The sequence below is a fragment of the Balaenoptera borealis genome, assembly GCF_965194805.1.
Source record: "Balaenoptera borealis genome assembly, chromosome: 9".
Lineage (NCBI taxonomy): Eukaryota > Metazoa > Chordata > Mammalia > Artiodactyla > Balaenopteridae > Balaenoptera > Balaenoptera borealis.
In genome coordinates this window covers 69,258,969-69,275,386 of record NC_138873.1, presented here as the reverse complement: position 1 = coordinate 69,275,386, position 16,418 = coordinate 69,258,969, and the positions used below count along the sequence as shown (strand labels likewise).

The 16,418-nt window shown below is 42.8% G+C and overlaps 1 protein-coding gene across 12 annotated transcripts in view; it reads left to right on the top strand.

Moving 5' to 3' along the window:
* SPACA1 (sperm acrosome associated 1) overlaps window positions 1-16,418 on the top strand; it is a 203,611-nt gene that overhangs the window by 88,528 nt on the left and 98,665 nt on the right. For 3 of the 12 annotated variants that reach the window (XM_082406000.1, XM_082405995.1, XM_082406001.1), the window contains one exon: window positions 13,435-16,135. The exons of 5 other annotated variants lie outside the window; for them this stretch is intronic. The gene's annotated coding sequence lies outside the window, so the exon portion shown is untranslated. Of the gene's footprint in view, window positions 1-12,581; window positions 12,712-13,434; window positions 16,136-16,418 lie in introns of all 12 variants that reach the window. 4 more of the 12 variants (XM_082406004.1, XM_082406003.1, XM_082406002.1 and 1 more) reach the window with 3 other exon arrangements.

Here is a 16,418-nt window from a genome sequence, read left to right as displayed (position 1 = left end):
TTTAACCCACTGTAGTTCCTCTGTCCTCACCTGTAACGTGGGGATAATAAGTATTTATCTCACATGGTTTTATAAGAATGAAATGTGATAACCCTGTTTAGTACAGTGCACCACAAGTAGTCATCACTCCGTAAATATTAACCAGCACTATATAATATTATCAACCTCAAAATTCCAACTTTGGTGTCCCGATTTTAAAAACAGAGAAACTGAGATACAGAAGAAAATGGCTTGCCCTCGATAACCCAGAGGGCCAAGTACAGTGCCAAGAGAAAAGCTGACATTTTTATTTCCTGTTCAGATTTTTAGCTACAGTATTCACAGAGGCTTCTGTCTGAGGACCCAGGGTTTTAGACATTGTTTCAGCCTATTGTTCAGCAGGCAGAGTTCGGCTGGGGCTCAGGCAGGAGGAGAGTGGGGAAGAATTGTCTGAGATCCTCGGGAATGAGCTCTTCTAGTCTTTGAGGAAGAAATGAGAAGTACTCTTGAACCACTCTTCGACAGGGCTTCCATATACAACATCTTTGAGCCTGTGGCTCAGGAGAAAAGAGCAGGGGAAGCTATTCAGGAGGGAAATGATTTTACATAAAAGTCATGTTTGGCAGCTATCACAGTGTGCAAGAAATAAATACTTCTTAAAACAGAAGGCAAAGGCACATGTCTCTGGAAATTTAGAAATGTTCCTAAGAGTGATCTAGATGAAGAGTCTATAGGAGGAGACATGAGAATACTCTGTACAGAATCATTCATGCTGAACGTGAGCTCAGAAACCTGAACTCGCTGAGGTCCTAATACATGCGCAGGAAACCGCCGAAGAAGCCTGTTGGATCATAGCTACGAGCCTGGACTTGTTGCCCCAGATTGATACCAGTATCCCTATAGGTAGTCCCCTTACATCTTGGTGATTGCATCTAATGTTTAATAAGCTAGTAATTAATGATTTTTATGGTTTATTATTTTCATATACAATTCCAGAAAGAAAAGAAGTAAAAAAAAAATCCTTAACATTTTTAGCTTAGAGAGTGTTTGGAAATAACTGAATGTGTATTAAGCAATATTTTTGATAGAAGTATGTTTTCCTCTCCTTTCATCCTTCTGTTCCTCCCTCCGTCCCTCTCTTTATTTTATTTCTAGAGAGAATGGCATAGGTTTGCCTAAACACCCAAATAACCCTTTCTCACTTTATCTGACCTATTCATCTTATGCATGTGTTTATCATAAGTATGGCGAATTTTCCTGCTTTCTTTCTTCGAAGCGTCCTTTTGTGGGTGTTTGGAGGATTGCGTGGTTAAAGAACGTTTTGAGAAGGACTAAGGAGTCCGACACACAGATTATGGCCTTGGGGAGGGACCTCTCTGTGCCTCAGCTGCCTCATCCCCACCACCGACACGGGGTAAGAATGAACTAGTTCACATCCCAGACTAGATTCCTGGGTCCCTAGGAACGTCTTCTATGAAAGGCCTCCTCCTTCCCTTTCTCCAGGCACACGGCACCCGAGGCACTTTGGAAGCAGTGCCTTGGGAGACCAGCAGGTGGCACACGGGAACCAGAATACACACGCCTTGGCCCAGGACAAAGAGATGGGCGAGGAGGTGGATTTAGTGCAAGGTCAGCTGGCTGACTTCCTCAGTCTTGAGGTGTTGAATGCTGCCCACGAAGACCCCAAAATCATGCATGACTGCACGACCTAAATGATTAAAAGGCAGGGAGGGCAAGATAAGAACAACACTAAAGGGTGGGGACGTTATAGTCGTTCTTTTAACCTCTCCTAATCCTCTCTCTTAGCCTGAGTTACCTGCCACGAGGATTGTGAGCTAAAGGACATAGGGTAGATAAAGCAACACGCCTAGTGTGAAGAGCTCAACATCGGTAGCTGTAAAATAATTATAATCTGGTTGGTTTGAACACAATCCAGTGGTATTATTTAGGCATTTCTGATTCATATAGTGGTTGCATTTAGGTGTTTCTGATTCATTGATCTGTTCATTCATTTTTTTCAACCAAAGACTGTATATGGAACTCCTACTCTGGACCTGGCACAGGGCTTGGGCACATGAAGGTAAATAAGACCCACGTTCAGCTCTCCAGGAAAATAAAGCAATTCACTTGGCTAAATTGATAGAAAGGTGGGTGTTGGGTTTCATTTAAAACCAGCAATTTAGCCTAATAACCAGTACACTTAACTGAGTAGGTCAGTGTTGGGATAATGGTTTGGACGGTGGGAAAGTTAGGACAGTAGCATGAGGGAGAAAAGGACCATGGGGCCATTTATAAACCAGAAGATTCAGTTATACATATACAGATATCTATTCTTTTTCAGATTCTTTTCCATTATACGTTATTACAATATATCGATATTATAGTTCCTTGTAATATACAGTAGGTCCTTGTTGTTTATTTTATAAATAGTAGTGTGTATCAGTTAATCCCAAACTCCTAATTTATCCCTCCCTCACCCCTGCTTTCCCCTTTGGTAACCCAGAATCATTTCTTATATTAAAATAATCAATATGTTCACACATTTTATTCAACCCTCCTCCTTTAGTTGGATCTACTGTCAACTCCTTAGCTTGTAGAAAACAATATTTTGAGGAGATCTAACCTTTTTAATAATATACGTGGTACATGAAGTGTTAATTTTATAGAAAACAGTGCTCAGTTTTTCCCTGTTTCCAGAGTAGGAGAGGAGAGGAGCCTTAACTAGAACAAGGGGAATAGAAAGGATTTGTTGGCACTGAGAACCGTGAATCGCCACGTGCTACCCCCTCCCAGAAGATGGGCATTGTTTTGGTTGAATGCCTTTCAGAAAGCAGAGATTGCCATCTATGTGGGTGAGTTCAGATGTGGGTCTCTTAGGGAGAAAAAAAAAACCAGATAAGAGTGATTTTTTTAAAGACTTTGTACATACTCATGATGAACAGAAACTGTATCAGGCAGCTAGATACAGTTGGCCCTCCATTTCTACTGGAATCCCCATCCGCAGACTCAACCAATCATGGCTGGAAAATATTTGAAAAAAAAAATTCCTGAAAGTTCCACAAAGCAAAACATGAATTTGCTACATGGCAACTATTTACGTGACATTTACAACCATTTACATAACATTTGCATTGTGTCAGATATTATAAGTAATGTAGCGATTCAAAGGATGCTGGAGGATGACTTTAGATTATATGCAAAAACTGTGCCATTTTATATAAAGGACTTGAGTATCCATGGATTTTGGGCATCCAAAGCGGGGGAGGGATCCTGGAACCAATCACCTGCAGGTAACTGAGGGACCACTGTATTGTGATGCTCTTGGGGTAAATAATGAAAAATTATGGAATCTCTTTAATTCAAGGGACATAGGTACTGAGCACATTTTCAATGTGTGCCTATAGAGCTGAAATTTAAGGTGATTAATAGAAATATTAGTTTTATTTTGTGTTTTATAATCAGCAACTAAAATCTTTTTTCTCATTATGAAATATTTCAAGCATTCATGAAATACTATAACAAATCTCAAACATATCAAGTATCAAATAACCATGCTCCTACCACATGATTCTTTCAAAGTTTTAAACTTGGCTATATTTCCTTCAGGCATTAAAAAAATATAACTTTACAGATTATATGGATACCCTTTGTGTACCCCTAGTATGGAAGCGTGTATAGATGCTGGTAACCCCAGCTATCAGGGATAGAGTAGAAGGAATTCCTGAGTGAGGTGGGATGTAGACCAGATCACCTCTAAGACCCAGATACTTTGGCAACTTCTCAGTGGTGGGGTAGATGACCTCATGTCTAAGCTGGTAAAGATGGTGAACTCCTAAATGAAATCTGTGAAATATACCAGGTTCTTACAGGCTCATCACAAGGCTAAGACCAAAGTTTGCACAAATCATTTGGAAATGATGCATCCAAACACAGGTGATGTTCTTAAGTAAAAGTGGGCCACCTCGTACATGCTGCCTTTGCAAGCCTACACCTAAAGTGGCAGAAAATCTCTTAGACTTTTTATGATGTACAGTGTGGATGTTACTTAGAGAGCAGAGGAAAAACTGCATGGGACTTAAGGATCACAAAGTGATTTTTAGTAAATATTCAGCGACTGTGGGAGAATTCTGATAAAGATTCAAGGTAGAGAACTTGGTGCCTGAATCCTAAGACGGACGCTTCCTTTGGATGGAATTATATATACAAAGATAAGTAGTGTGGGAATAATAACCAGATTTATTAGTATCTGAGCAAGCTCCCATTTATAACATTACCACCCCATCTGCCCTGAGCAAGATATCTTTAGCTAAATTGAACTGGAGCATGTGACTTAGGCTGAAGGCCAAAAAAGGGCCAAAGACTTCTTCTTAACAGGAAGGGCCTGCCTGTCCCAATTCCCGCATAGAGCTGGGAGAGCAGGAAGAGGGTAAGGAGATCCCCCAGGTCTGCCCTTGAAGGCTGGGCCTTCCTCAGCTGCAGCAAACAGAGCTTGCAGCCACCTAGCATGTGTCAATGCAGTGGCCCTACCCAATGGTTTAGCAAGTCTTCCTCCTTCGTAAATGAGCGAGTAACACGGTGTGGCAATAAGGGCTGTGTATATAAGTCAAGGCAGAAAAAAGGGGATGGGAAAAAGTTCTCCCAACCAAATGTCCCCCTTGACATTCCTATCCCCATTTATATAATCCAGGGCACTGTCCATCTGATTAATCTGAACATAAACTAATAATAGTAGCTTCATTTTGGCAGCCTTAAATGAAAATGGACTCTGGATGGAGAACTTGTAATGCTTATCCCTGATTTCCTCAGTTGAGCTTTAAAATTCTCAAGTTGGATCCAATTTCAGATAAGGACTGAGGGTGAGAAGAGGTTCAGAAGTCACAAGGCTCCCTTCCTATTTCAATGCAGGTGCATTTCCTCTCCAAGCATGGTGGAAAAGTACAGGCCAGAGTGAAAATGTGAAATATTAGAAACCCTAATGGCTAGGAAACCAGGGTAAAGTACTGGGCTGAGAATTCTCTCTCAATATGACCTAGACTCGCAGTGATTGCAGAAATAAGTTTCAGGAAAGGCAAACAAGGTTTGTGTCATGTGTCATGCATATGACAATCCACCAAACCATCAAACATTTGTCTTGCCTGTGATCATGGCATTCAATCATCTGGGGAGAGGTGCATCTAACAACAGATGGACAAGAACAGAAAAATAATTTTAAAAAGTAGTCAAGGGAAGCTAACTGTCTTTGTGAAAACAGGGGCTTCCTCTTCTCGGGTCATGTTGCCTCTTTTCAGTCTAGACACCAGATGCCACTGTAGCAATGCTGGGCCCGCACCATATTCGTTAGCACCCTCAAGCCCTGGACTTCATATGATAATCAGTAGTGCCTCTAAGTTACTTGGGTTGATGGTAACAGGAAAAAAAGTTAGTCTAGAAGCAAACAAAGCCAACCGGAAGGAAGCCAAAGGTGGGGGCTCTCTGTGATTGATCTACTCACCCCAACAGATCTCAGGACCCCTAGGCTCCTGCAGCTGACCACAGGCACCCGAACATCACCCCACAACCCCCGGCTCTCCAGGGCTGGCTTCCTCTGAAGGTAGTCATCCACGTATCATTCCCCCCTCTGGTCCCCTACCCCCACTGTGTGCCCTATCCTTGCCCAGCCAGCTTGCCTGGTCCTCCCCCCACCCCGCCCTCTGCCTCTTGACACTGAATTTCCTGATCACACACACCTGCTTCCACCCCAGCAGGCAGAAGCATCATAGTCAGCTTCCCTCCTCCTCTCCACTTGGGCTCTGAGTTTTTCTTCTAGAATAATTTCCTTAGAGCAGTATTTTTGTGGATTTGTTATAAATGCAGAAGTCTCCTGACCGACTCAGAATCTCTGGTGGTGGGGCCTGGGAATTGGCACTTTATCCCATCCTCCCAATGATGTAAATGTGCACAGAGGTGGGAGAAGCCTGGCCCTGGGAACGGTTGGGTTCCCCCACCCCAGTCCCATGTTCCATGATGCAGGCTGCACCACAGTGACTGCTGTCAAACACATTGGTTGGTTCTGGAGCTGAAGGGCTGTTCCAAAACCTGTTATGAACCTCCCCAGCCTAGGAGACAGATCGTTTCTTGAGAGAAATATTTCTTGTGACTTCTTTGACTCTCCTTTCTCTCCTTGGCATTGGCTCTGAGTGTTTTTCTCATTCAGGTGTTATGGACTGAAATGTTTGTTCCCCCCCTACCCACAAATTCATATGTTGAAGCCTTAACCCCCAGTGTGGCTTCAACCAGAGTGGAGATGGGGCCTCTAAGGAAGTAATTAGGGTTAAATGAGGTCATAAGGGTGGGGCCCTGATCCAATAAGATTAGTGTCCTTATAAGAAGAATAACCAGAAAGCTTGTTCTCTCTCCTTCTCCTTGCCCATACACAGAGGACAGGCCATGTGGGCATACAGGAGGAAGGTGTCCATCTACAAGCCAGGAAGACAACTCTCACCAAGAACTGAATTTGCAGTAACCTTGATCTTGGACTTCCACCTTCCAGACCTGTGACCAAATAAGTGTCCCTTGTTTAAGCCATCCAGTCTGTGGTCTTATTTTTGGCTGCCTGAGCAGACTAGCACACCAGGTATATTCCCAGTAACATTTATTGAGCACTTGCTATGTGCCAGACAATGCATTAAAGGCTTTCCGTGTATCAATTTATTTATTCTTATAACAGCTCTATGGAGCTACTACTCCATAGAGTAAGTACTATCAATATGTCGACTTTCCAGATGAAGGAACAGGCTCAGAGAAGAAAACTTGCTCCAGGTAACACAGCTAGTGGTGGTGGAGTTGGGATTTGAACCCAAGTCAGTCTAACTCCAAATTTCTTACTTTACTCTGTTCTACTCTCTCTCCCAGGGGATCTGGATCCTAAACATTGAGCAAACCAAAGCATGGAGTCCTATAATTTTCAGAGTACTTTTAAACCTTTTCAAACTAAAGATTCCTTTTATTATTTCTTCTCACCTGTCATTCATCTATGTGTATTTTGATAGATTACTAATCTGCAAATTGATATGAAATCCATAAGTTTCTATGGCTTTTTGAAATATTGAAAACAACTCATGAGCTTCTACTATTTCCTTAAACTCCCAGGAGTTTGAAAACCTAATTATCACCCTCATTTTACAAATGAGGAAGCAGAAATCCAGAGAGGATAGTGGCTTGTGAGTTACAGAGTCAGGAGCAGATCTCAGGTTTCCTCCTTCCTATCCAAGAGCTCAGTATCCGACATCATGCTAAATCAATCAGTTCGTCATTTAAGTTGCCACTGAGCACCTACTTATGCCTGGTAGACAAGACTATGTGAAAGGTACAGAAAAATTATAGCGATAGCTTCTGTATTTGATAAATTTACAGTCTATTTGGGAAAACAAGGCTTAGACATAAAAGACAATTACATAAAATCACAAGATAGCGTGTTTCTAAAGACGTGTTTCTCATCCTTGGCTGTACATCAGAATCACCCAGGGAGCTTTCCAAAGCTCCCAAACTCTCCAGAATAAGGATTTTCCAAGGTAAGGGCCCAAGGATATATATTATTTAAAAATACCCCAGTCAGGGTTGAGAACCACAGTTGCAAAGTAACATATTCTACAACAGGGACTACAAATGCTCCAGCAGTAAATGCAAGGTCAAGAGCAGCTAGAGGGTCAGGGGACCTCTGAGGAATAGAGGAGCTTTGGGGTGGGTGGAAAGGGTTTGGCTAAGAGGATAGGAGCTGGGGAGGGAAACACGTGAGCAATTCTAGGAAGGAGAAAGGACGTGAGAAGAGAGAGGAGCCAGTAGGGCTGGGGAGCGGCCGCTTCAGACCTGGGCTCTGGCAGGCAAGTGTGGAAAGGGAGGGCGCAGTCAGAGCAGGGGGTCTTCAAAGTTAGCCAGAGGCGCTCATTTTCTAAATTAATAAATGTCCATGGATTCTTCTTTTTAAGCTTAAATTTGATAATTTTGCATGTTATAATTTTATATATAGCCATGAGATAAGAAAAATAAAATGTGTAATTTCCATACAAAGAAAGATTGAAAAATGTAATACCAGAAGTAATTACTCTAAAATGAGGCAAGGAATGAAAAAAGGAAACAAGAAATGGGTGAGGGCAACTAGAAATGATAAGATGTATGGTAAAGCTATATACCAGATATTCTGATAATTCTGGTGTGTGTAAATGTTCTAATGATCTGATCAAAAGGTGAAGATCATCAGGCTGAATTTAAAAAATCTCACCTTTTATCATAAATTCATCTAAAACATTCAGAAGTAAAAGAAATGATAAAGATATCATGTACATATACCCGTATATTTTTTCTTTTTCAAGTTTTATTGAGATGTAATTGGCATATCACATTGTATAAGCCATGGATTCCTGAAGAAAGATCTTGTATAACAGATGTGTAGCATTAACCAATCAGGGAGGAACTTTCCTTCAAACGTCCAGGTATCTGGGTGATCTTGAAGAAGCTACCCCTTGAGCTGGAGAGAGCCCAGGCTGATCAGCTTATAAGGCAAGTCCTCACTCTCTCTAGAAAAAAGCGAGGGCATTGGATTCTCAGATGAGAGGAGTGGAGTGGGGAGAATGAACTTAAGAGAACACGGGAGGCAGGGCGACTGCTCCCAGGTCCCCATAGTCCACAATGCCCCAAGGAAGGAAAGTAGGTGCAACAAAAGTGCTAGACACAGAGAGCAAATGGCGGCTTCTTTGGGCTGCACAGGGCAGGTCTGTGCTTGATAGTAAGTGACCAGGGTGCACTCATGAGGCAGTTCTTTTTTTTTTTTTTTGTAATTTTTGGCCACGCCATGTGGCAGGTGGGATCTTAGTTCCCTGACCAGGGATCGAGCCCGTGTGCCCTGCATTGGAAGCATGGATTCTTAAACACTGGACCACCAGGGAAGTCCAGATCATAAGGCAATTCTGAACTAGATCACATAGGGTGGATCTCCCAGGCCTCTCTGGGGTGCAGGGCTGTGTCTCCTTCACCTCCCACTGGTGGGCTCCACTGAAGTGTGGCTTGCTTGGCAGCAACAGCAGTAGCAGGTGTGGATTCCCTGGGAAGCAGGCATATTCTTCAGGGGTCCCAGTGAGGTGCTGGCCACCGGGGAGCTCTAGGCAATGGAGGAACAACGGAGATGGCCCAGGTATTGCCCCATCTTTTGAACCAGAGGGAGATATTTACAGGGGTGGAGATTTATTGCTTTGCACGCTGACTGTATCCCTTGGCTTGTGGTTGAGAAAAACTGTTGTAGAGACTGGGTTTAGGGAAGGTAAGTTTTGGTGCAGAATGAGGGTGGTGAGACCAGTCTGGATGCTGGGAAGTGATGAGATGAGAGCCTGGATGAGGGCAGAGGGTACTGGGTATGCAGAAGTAGGAAAAGAATTCAAGCTATTCTCTTTTAACATGAAAAGTATCACTGAATAGATCAAATGAGGTACACAGGCATGCACAAGCCTCGGGTCAGTATACGCATATGTTTACAAATGCTTTATAGTTTGTTCAGAACTTCTGAACCCCACTGGCTTTTAGGCCCCGGAGATGTGCTAGAGACTCAGGTTTAAGAATCTCCTCTGGTCTGACTCAGAAGATCTCTGAACAAGGATGGGGCAATAAAGAGCACTGGGTCAGCTTTCCAAGGCCATGCCCGGGATGAGCAACGCATTCTGCTGCCCATGTTGGGAAAAGGCTGATGCTGGAGGAAAAGAGCTGGGACACTGGAAAGGAAGAACATGCTGCACCTACAGAGGTGGATTCACCATGAAGCCGATAAAGCTCAGACTTCAGGGCCTCTCACTTGAACAGGCCTCATCCATTTGCTTGTAGTTAATCTTCTATTTGTAATTTTGCATTGTTTTTTAGAAAGAAGGTCCCCAAATTATACAAGCCTCATTGTCCCCCCAAATCCGGGATTAGCTCCCCAATCACCTGTACAGCACTGTGCCAGATGCTCTCAGACCTCAAAGTAGGTTTTTACTGCCCCTATTTTTGGTGTCCTGCATTGCTGTTAAGAAATCAGCTATCAGCTTGATCAGGGCTCTCACCTCACACAACTCCAGGAGCTCATTTGCGTTCTAGTGTACATCCGGGGTCCCTGGAGGTGTGCTATGTCTGTGTGTCTCTGTTGCTTGCATGTTAGTTTTTTTGTCTTCGGTTTCATGATGTGGATCTAGGTGTGATTTTCTTTTTATTTATTCTACTTGGGATTTGCTGGGCTTTGTCAATCAGTAAACTGTCTCATCAGTTCTGGAAAATTCTCAGTCATGTCTTCAAATACTGCTTCTGCCCCATTGTCTTTTCACTTTCTTTCAGGAACACTTGTTCAACATGTCGGACATCTTTCTGTCTTCCTTGTTTCTTAACATCTGTTACTTATTTTGCAAATGTTTCTCTTTTCTAGGCTTCATTTTTAGACTCCAGGGGTTGGCAGACTACTGCCTATGGACCACATCTGTCCCCCTGCCTGCTTTTGTAGATAAAGTTCTATTAGAATACAGCCACGCCCTTTTGCTTACATATTGTCTGTGACAGGGTAGTTGTGACAGAGTATATGGATTTCAGGCCTAAAATATTTATTCTCTGGCTCTACAGAAAAAAAATTGCTGTCCCCTTATAGATAACTTCTTATCTTTCGGTTCAGAAATTCTCTCTTCATCTCTGTTTGTTCTACTGTTAAAATGGTCCACTGAGTTTTTCATTTGGTTACTGTATTTTTTTATTTCAAATGAGCCCTTATACATCTGGCTGGTCACTTTTTACAGTTTCCTGTCCCTGATGTTATTTTCAAGCTTTTCTTTTATGTGTTTAAATACAGATTCCATAGTTTTGAGAGAATGAATATATAAATGTTCTGAATGTCTAATATCTGAAGTCTTTACAAGTCTATTTCTGTAGTCTGTTTCCTATGTGCTTGCTTTATTTATATTTTTACTTTATTATTTTAATTGTATATTGCTCATTGTTCTTGAAAAAACTATCTGTAGAGGTTCTTTGAGGCTCCCCAAAAAAGTGTTTCTCTAAAGAGGATTTACTGTTGTTCTGCCTGGTGTCTAAACCAAATTCTTTGAAGCTCCCTGGGCCACCCAAGCTGCAAATCCATGTCAGGGCGGGTTCACGGTGACAATCTCAGGAATTTTTTCTTTGCTTATTTTCCTGTTGCTAAAAAGATTAGTTATGTGTTGCAGAAATTCTGCACTAGACTATACAATCTTTAATAGCAGGGACTGAGTCCTTTTCATGATTGAGTTTTTACTATCCTGCACAGTGCCTGGCTTCATACTTGTTGAATGAATAAATGAATAAATAAATAGATTCTGTTGATTACATTTATAAAATAGTTCTCAACTCTGTCTCTTCACCTCTTTCCTACTCTCATGGTCCTAGTTCAGGTCCTAATCATTTTCATCTGGACTATTACAATGTAATCTCCCAATTAGTGGTCCTTGGCTGACGGTATATTTCAGAATCTCTGGAGTGTGTTAAAAAATGCATATTTAAAAAAAAAAATCTGGGGTAAGTTGACGAAATATAGAGTTTAAACTATTCTGCAGATGATTCTAATATGTACCACCAGTGAGAGGTACCCTATGCCAACTTGTCTTGCCTCTCTTAAATCCATCCTCCATATCAGTTAGGGAATCCATCTAACGTAGGGCTCTGACTACTCTGCTCTCCTACCAAGTCCCTACAGTGGTTCTGAAATGGAGCAGCACCCTGTGGTCCTTGCCCCCCATGTCCTCCACCTGCCTTTTGCCTGTGGAAAAACTTTAGCCAACAAATAAGTTTAATCAGAGAAGTGAGAAAATGCGGAAGCAAGAAAAGCAGTCAGACAGGACAAAACAATAATAGTTTAGTGAGTAAGCCAAGTCAAGGACCTTTAGTTCCTTCTCAAGAGCTACAGATAATATTCTGAGCCATATCCTGTGAGCTTGTGAGCTGTTTTATAGATACTAAAACTCCCACCAGGTGGAAGAAGTTAACTACATGATGACCAGACTTAAGCTGCCACAATTCTGAGAACTGGCCTCAAGGAAGTGGGAACAAACCGACCCTGGAACTGAAGATTAACTGTACTTAAAATAATCAAGATGACGCTGGTCAGACCACCGCATGACCAATTTCAAGATGACTGTCAGAGCTGACTGCACTGTTTCTACGTGTAGCCCCTCCCTCATCCTAGAAAAGCTCTTGCCCACTGGTCGTGGGCAGGGGTTGGGGGTGCGGGATGGAGAGTCGGCCTTTGGACAGGAGTCCCCCCCCCCCCAACACCCTGGTTGCCAGCATTCAAAATAGAGCAAACTTTCCTTCCCACCAACCTGGCCTCTTTATTGGCTTTTGAGTGGAGAGCAGCCGGACCCCACTTTCAGTTACAGTTCTCTGCTGCCCACAGAATAAAATCCAAGCTACTTAGCACTATTTACAAGGTCCTACGTCCCTGTCTTGCACTTATGCTCTGGTGACACTCAACTTCGTGTATTACTTATCGAGTACCAACTTGTCACCCATGTCTTGCTTTTGCTCACACTGTTCTCTGCAGTGCCCTTTATATCCTCCTTTACTGACTTATTTCTACTTGTCTTTAGGGACCCAACTCAACTCCAGGAAGTCTCCCCAGACTCGAGGGCTGAGTGTAGTGTTCCCCCTTCATGCTCTTCTTCTTCATCAACTGTATAGCCAACTCTGCTACATTGAAAGTATAACCTCCCACCGAGTGTGAGTTCCTCAAGTGACTTAAGTTCCTCACCTTTGTTAGCCTAGCATAGTTTTCAGAATACGGTAGGAATTTAGTATATTTTTATTGCCCTGAGTCTAATATAGACTTGTTATATATTTACTGAGCTGAACTGTCTAGGTTTGCCCTTTTGAAATCAGGTATATCTGGGAACATGGGCGATGATACCATACCACTGGGCCTCTTTAAATTCATAATATTTGTGATTCTATTCTCTAAATAAATTCAGTTGTTTCTAGTCGTATTAGGGAAAAGATGAGATATAACCTGGGGGTTAAAATAAACATCCCAGCTGAAATAATTTTCAAATGAAGAGGGAGAAATGAAGCAATTAATAATCATCTGGCATCTGCAATTCCAGGAATGGGTATTGTGCAAAGGCTGATTTCCTTGCATGGGTTGCTTGGATAAGGAAGGCTCATTCTTTCTGCAGAAGTCTGGGTCCCTTTCCCATCCCTCAGAGCTGCCTAACTTCTTGGCCAGGCCTCCCGGGGAGATAATGAATACGAAATCTTCCCTCCTGGATGCGACGGTGCTAGAGAAACCACCAGGAATGACAGGCTTGTGCGCGGGTCCCAGAGAAAGCAGGCAGAGAGTGGAAGACTGATAGAGTTTTTGCTCCCTGGGATAGAGAAGATGTGATGCTCCCTTTGGTATGAAACTGGGTGTCAGTTTCCTGATGTTCTTCACTCCCTATTCTCTAGGATTAGTCCAGCCTTCCCCAAACAACCCCAAATGAAAAAGCCGATCAAGTCTTCTGAGGTTTCACTGGGTGGGATCAGAGCTGGCCTGGCCACGGTTCTCCGTCACGTTCTTCTTGGGGGCATCTTGCTCAGAAGTTGGGGTTGTCATCTCATGCTGGCATCTTGACTTCCTCCTCGGTTTACAGACTTACAGCCTTCTAACCAGCATCAATCTCAGAGCTACAGTCCCTGGAATAGAACGGAAAACAAAGTCGATTTGGTATCATGCATCAGTAAGTACTCAGTAAATGTTCATTGGTAAGGTTAATGATCGCGAAATGAAAGAAAACATGTTTTTCTGGCACTGTCTCAAATGGCTGTAATCTCCATCCTCTACTAGAAAATAATCACAACAACCATAATACAAGGATTCTTGGAGAACAAAGAGGTGGCCGAGATAGCCTCTCATTCAGGAGCCTGCAAACGGAGACAGCTGCTGCGGAACTCCATTACCTTTGCAAGACCTGTTGCCCTTGGAGAAAGATGACGGCTAATGTCGGTTTCAAAACCATGGCAAGGTCAGTTTGCCAGTAAAAGGCTGGAAAGGGAAAGGGAGGGGAGAAAGAGTGTCCTTGGCAAAAACTGATCTGACACATTGATGAATCAGCAAAGGCTTCTATGTACAGAGCTGCTCTTCTACACAGATTCTCTTTATTCCTGGAAACTGCTAGACACCAAGTTGAAAAAAAAAAATCTCCCTTCTAACAGGACCCATCACTTGAGATCAAGCTGCTAAATGGTAATATTCCATCGGCATGAAATCATGGAGGGAGGATTACTAAACCGAAGAACTAGATTAAGTGACTGTACCATTTCGGGCTGTGTGATCTTAGGCAAGACAGTTAACCTCCGTGAGTGTAGCTTTCTTGTAGATAAAATACAGGGAAGGTAGGCAAGATAACAGCAACACATGCCAGTGATGAGAATTAATTGCACTAATGGATGTGAAGGTGTATTTTGCCTCTAGATGATCATGCTCTCTTGGACATTCTGTCTTTGAAGGGGCCGAGGAGGAGAACAAAGTGCAGATGCTGCTGCTAATAAATAAAGCTGTTTCCGACCACCCCCCCCCCCCCCGCCAACATGCTAATAAATTCAGGCTTATGCAGGCTGCTGTCAGGGTCTGCATTCATTAGGCAATTTAAATCATTTTGTATCTTAAAATAATTATGGCATTTGCAGTACTGTTTTCCAACACGTTTGAGGTCCAAGGCGAAATGCCCCAAAGACAACCACATGTAATCGTCATATTTATTTTACATTTTTAATGAACTTCCATGTTCCCAGAGCTCTGTTGGCATTCTCCGGCAGCCTGGATTCTCTTTTGTGGTCCTTCATGGGTACAGAGGGCAGCCTGCCTGTTTTTTTGTCCGCACGTGCATTTTAACTTCATCAGAAGTCAGAGGATATGGAGAAGTTATCTCTTCTCGTAAGGTTTTTCTTTCTTTCCCAAATTACCAACCATTAACATCTGGTAAAAAAAAAAAAAGAAAAAAGGTATACGTACAATGAAATAGCTATATGTGGTTTGTTTCTCCGCTAAAGTAAGCCATGCAGTTTTTGCCCTGTACTTGCTTGCGATGCCTTTAGGGGTAACATCCCTTCCATGAATGCCCCGTTCTTGTATTGCTCTCTATATTCGGAAAACAGCATCAGAAGGAAAAGCAGGGGCCAAATATCCCTGGCTTCATCCAGATTGAACAACCCCAGGGTAAGAGTAATTTAATAAAGATTGTATATACATGCCATTGATAAAGACGTGGGCAAAAAATGGGGAAAATATAAAACACTGACAGGACCTAGGGCTGCACCACGCAATCTTTGTCTAGGCTGTAGCTGTTTTAAGGACTTTCCTTCCCATCTCAAGTGTTATCCAACCGGAGCTTTACAGTAATGCTGTCGGGTTAGGAAGGCAAACATTATTACTAACGATGGCCCGTAAGCCCCACAGGATCTGGCCCTGCCATCTTATACCACTCTTTACCTTGCCTATTCTGCTTTCTATGTTCTATTCATACTGACCTCCTTTCTGTGTCTTGAACACATCACTAGGGTTCCTGCCCCAGGGCCTTTGCATTGACTGTTTCCTCTATGGATTGCTCTCCCCTGACTGTACTCTTCCAAATGGCTATCTCCTCACTGTACAGCTCTCAGCTAAAATGCCTTCTTCTCCAAGAAAGCTTCTCTGGCTACTCTGAAGAATCACTGCCCTCACCCTATTCCGAACCCAACACATGCTCTAAAATACCTCACTTTGCCTATTGTCCTTAAAGGTCTTATCATTCTCTGGAACCCTTACATTTATTTATTTGTTTATTGCTTCTGTTCCTCCGTAGCATGAAAGGGCCATGAGGGAAGGGACCTTGTTTGTCTGGTTCACTGCTATGTTCCCAGCATCTAGAATAGTACCTGGCACAGAGTAGATGCTAAGAAACTATTTATTGAGTGAATTCCAACTTGTTCAAAGAGGAAAGCAAGACCACAAAGATCAAGTGACTTGCTGGGATCTGGTTAGGGCAAAACTTGGACATCTCTTACCTTTCAGACCTGTGCTTTTCTCTCTAGGCAAGGAAGTTCATTGCTGGCCCTTTGAGTAACCGGAATTAACATGGTATCCTTTGGCGTGACACAGGAGGTTGAGATTTCTTGTCTTCAGAGACAGGTAACATGCCTCAGATCAATCCAGAGGTAGGAATGGCCAGTCCCACTGTTGAGATGTACGTGTATAAGAACTTAACCTAGGGCTCAATGGTATTGTTCTGCCATAGTTCCCCAGAGTTTGAGGGTTTGGGTCTCATCTGGAGTGCACTGATTTGGAGAAGCAGCCTGAAGGGATGGAGAAGACACAACCCAGCTTGAGTCATGACCAAGTCATTTACTGCTAGGTGACCTTGAACTATTGACCTCTCTCTGAAATAGGGATAACTTAGGCTTCACAGTTGTCC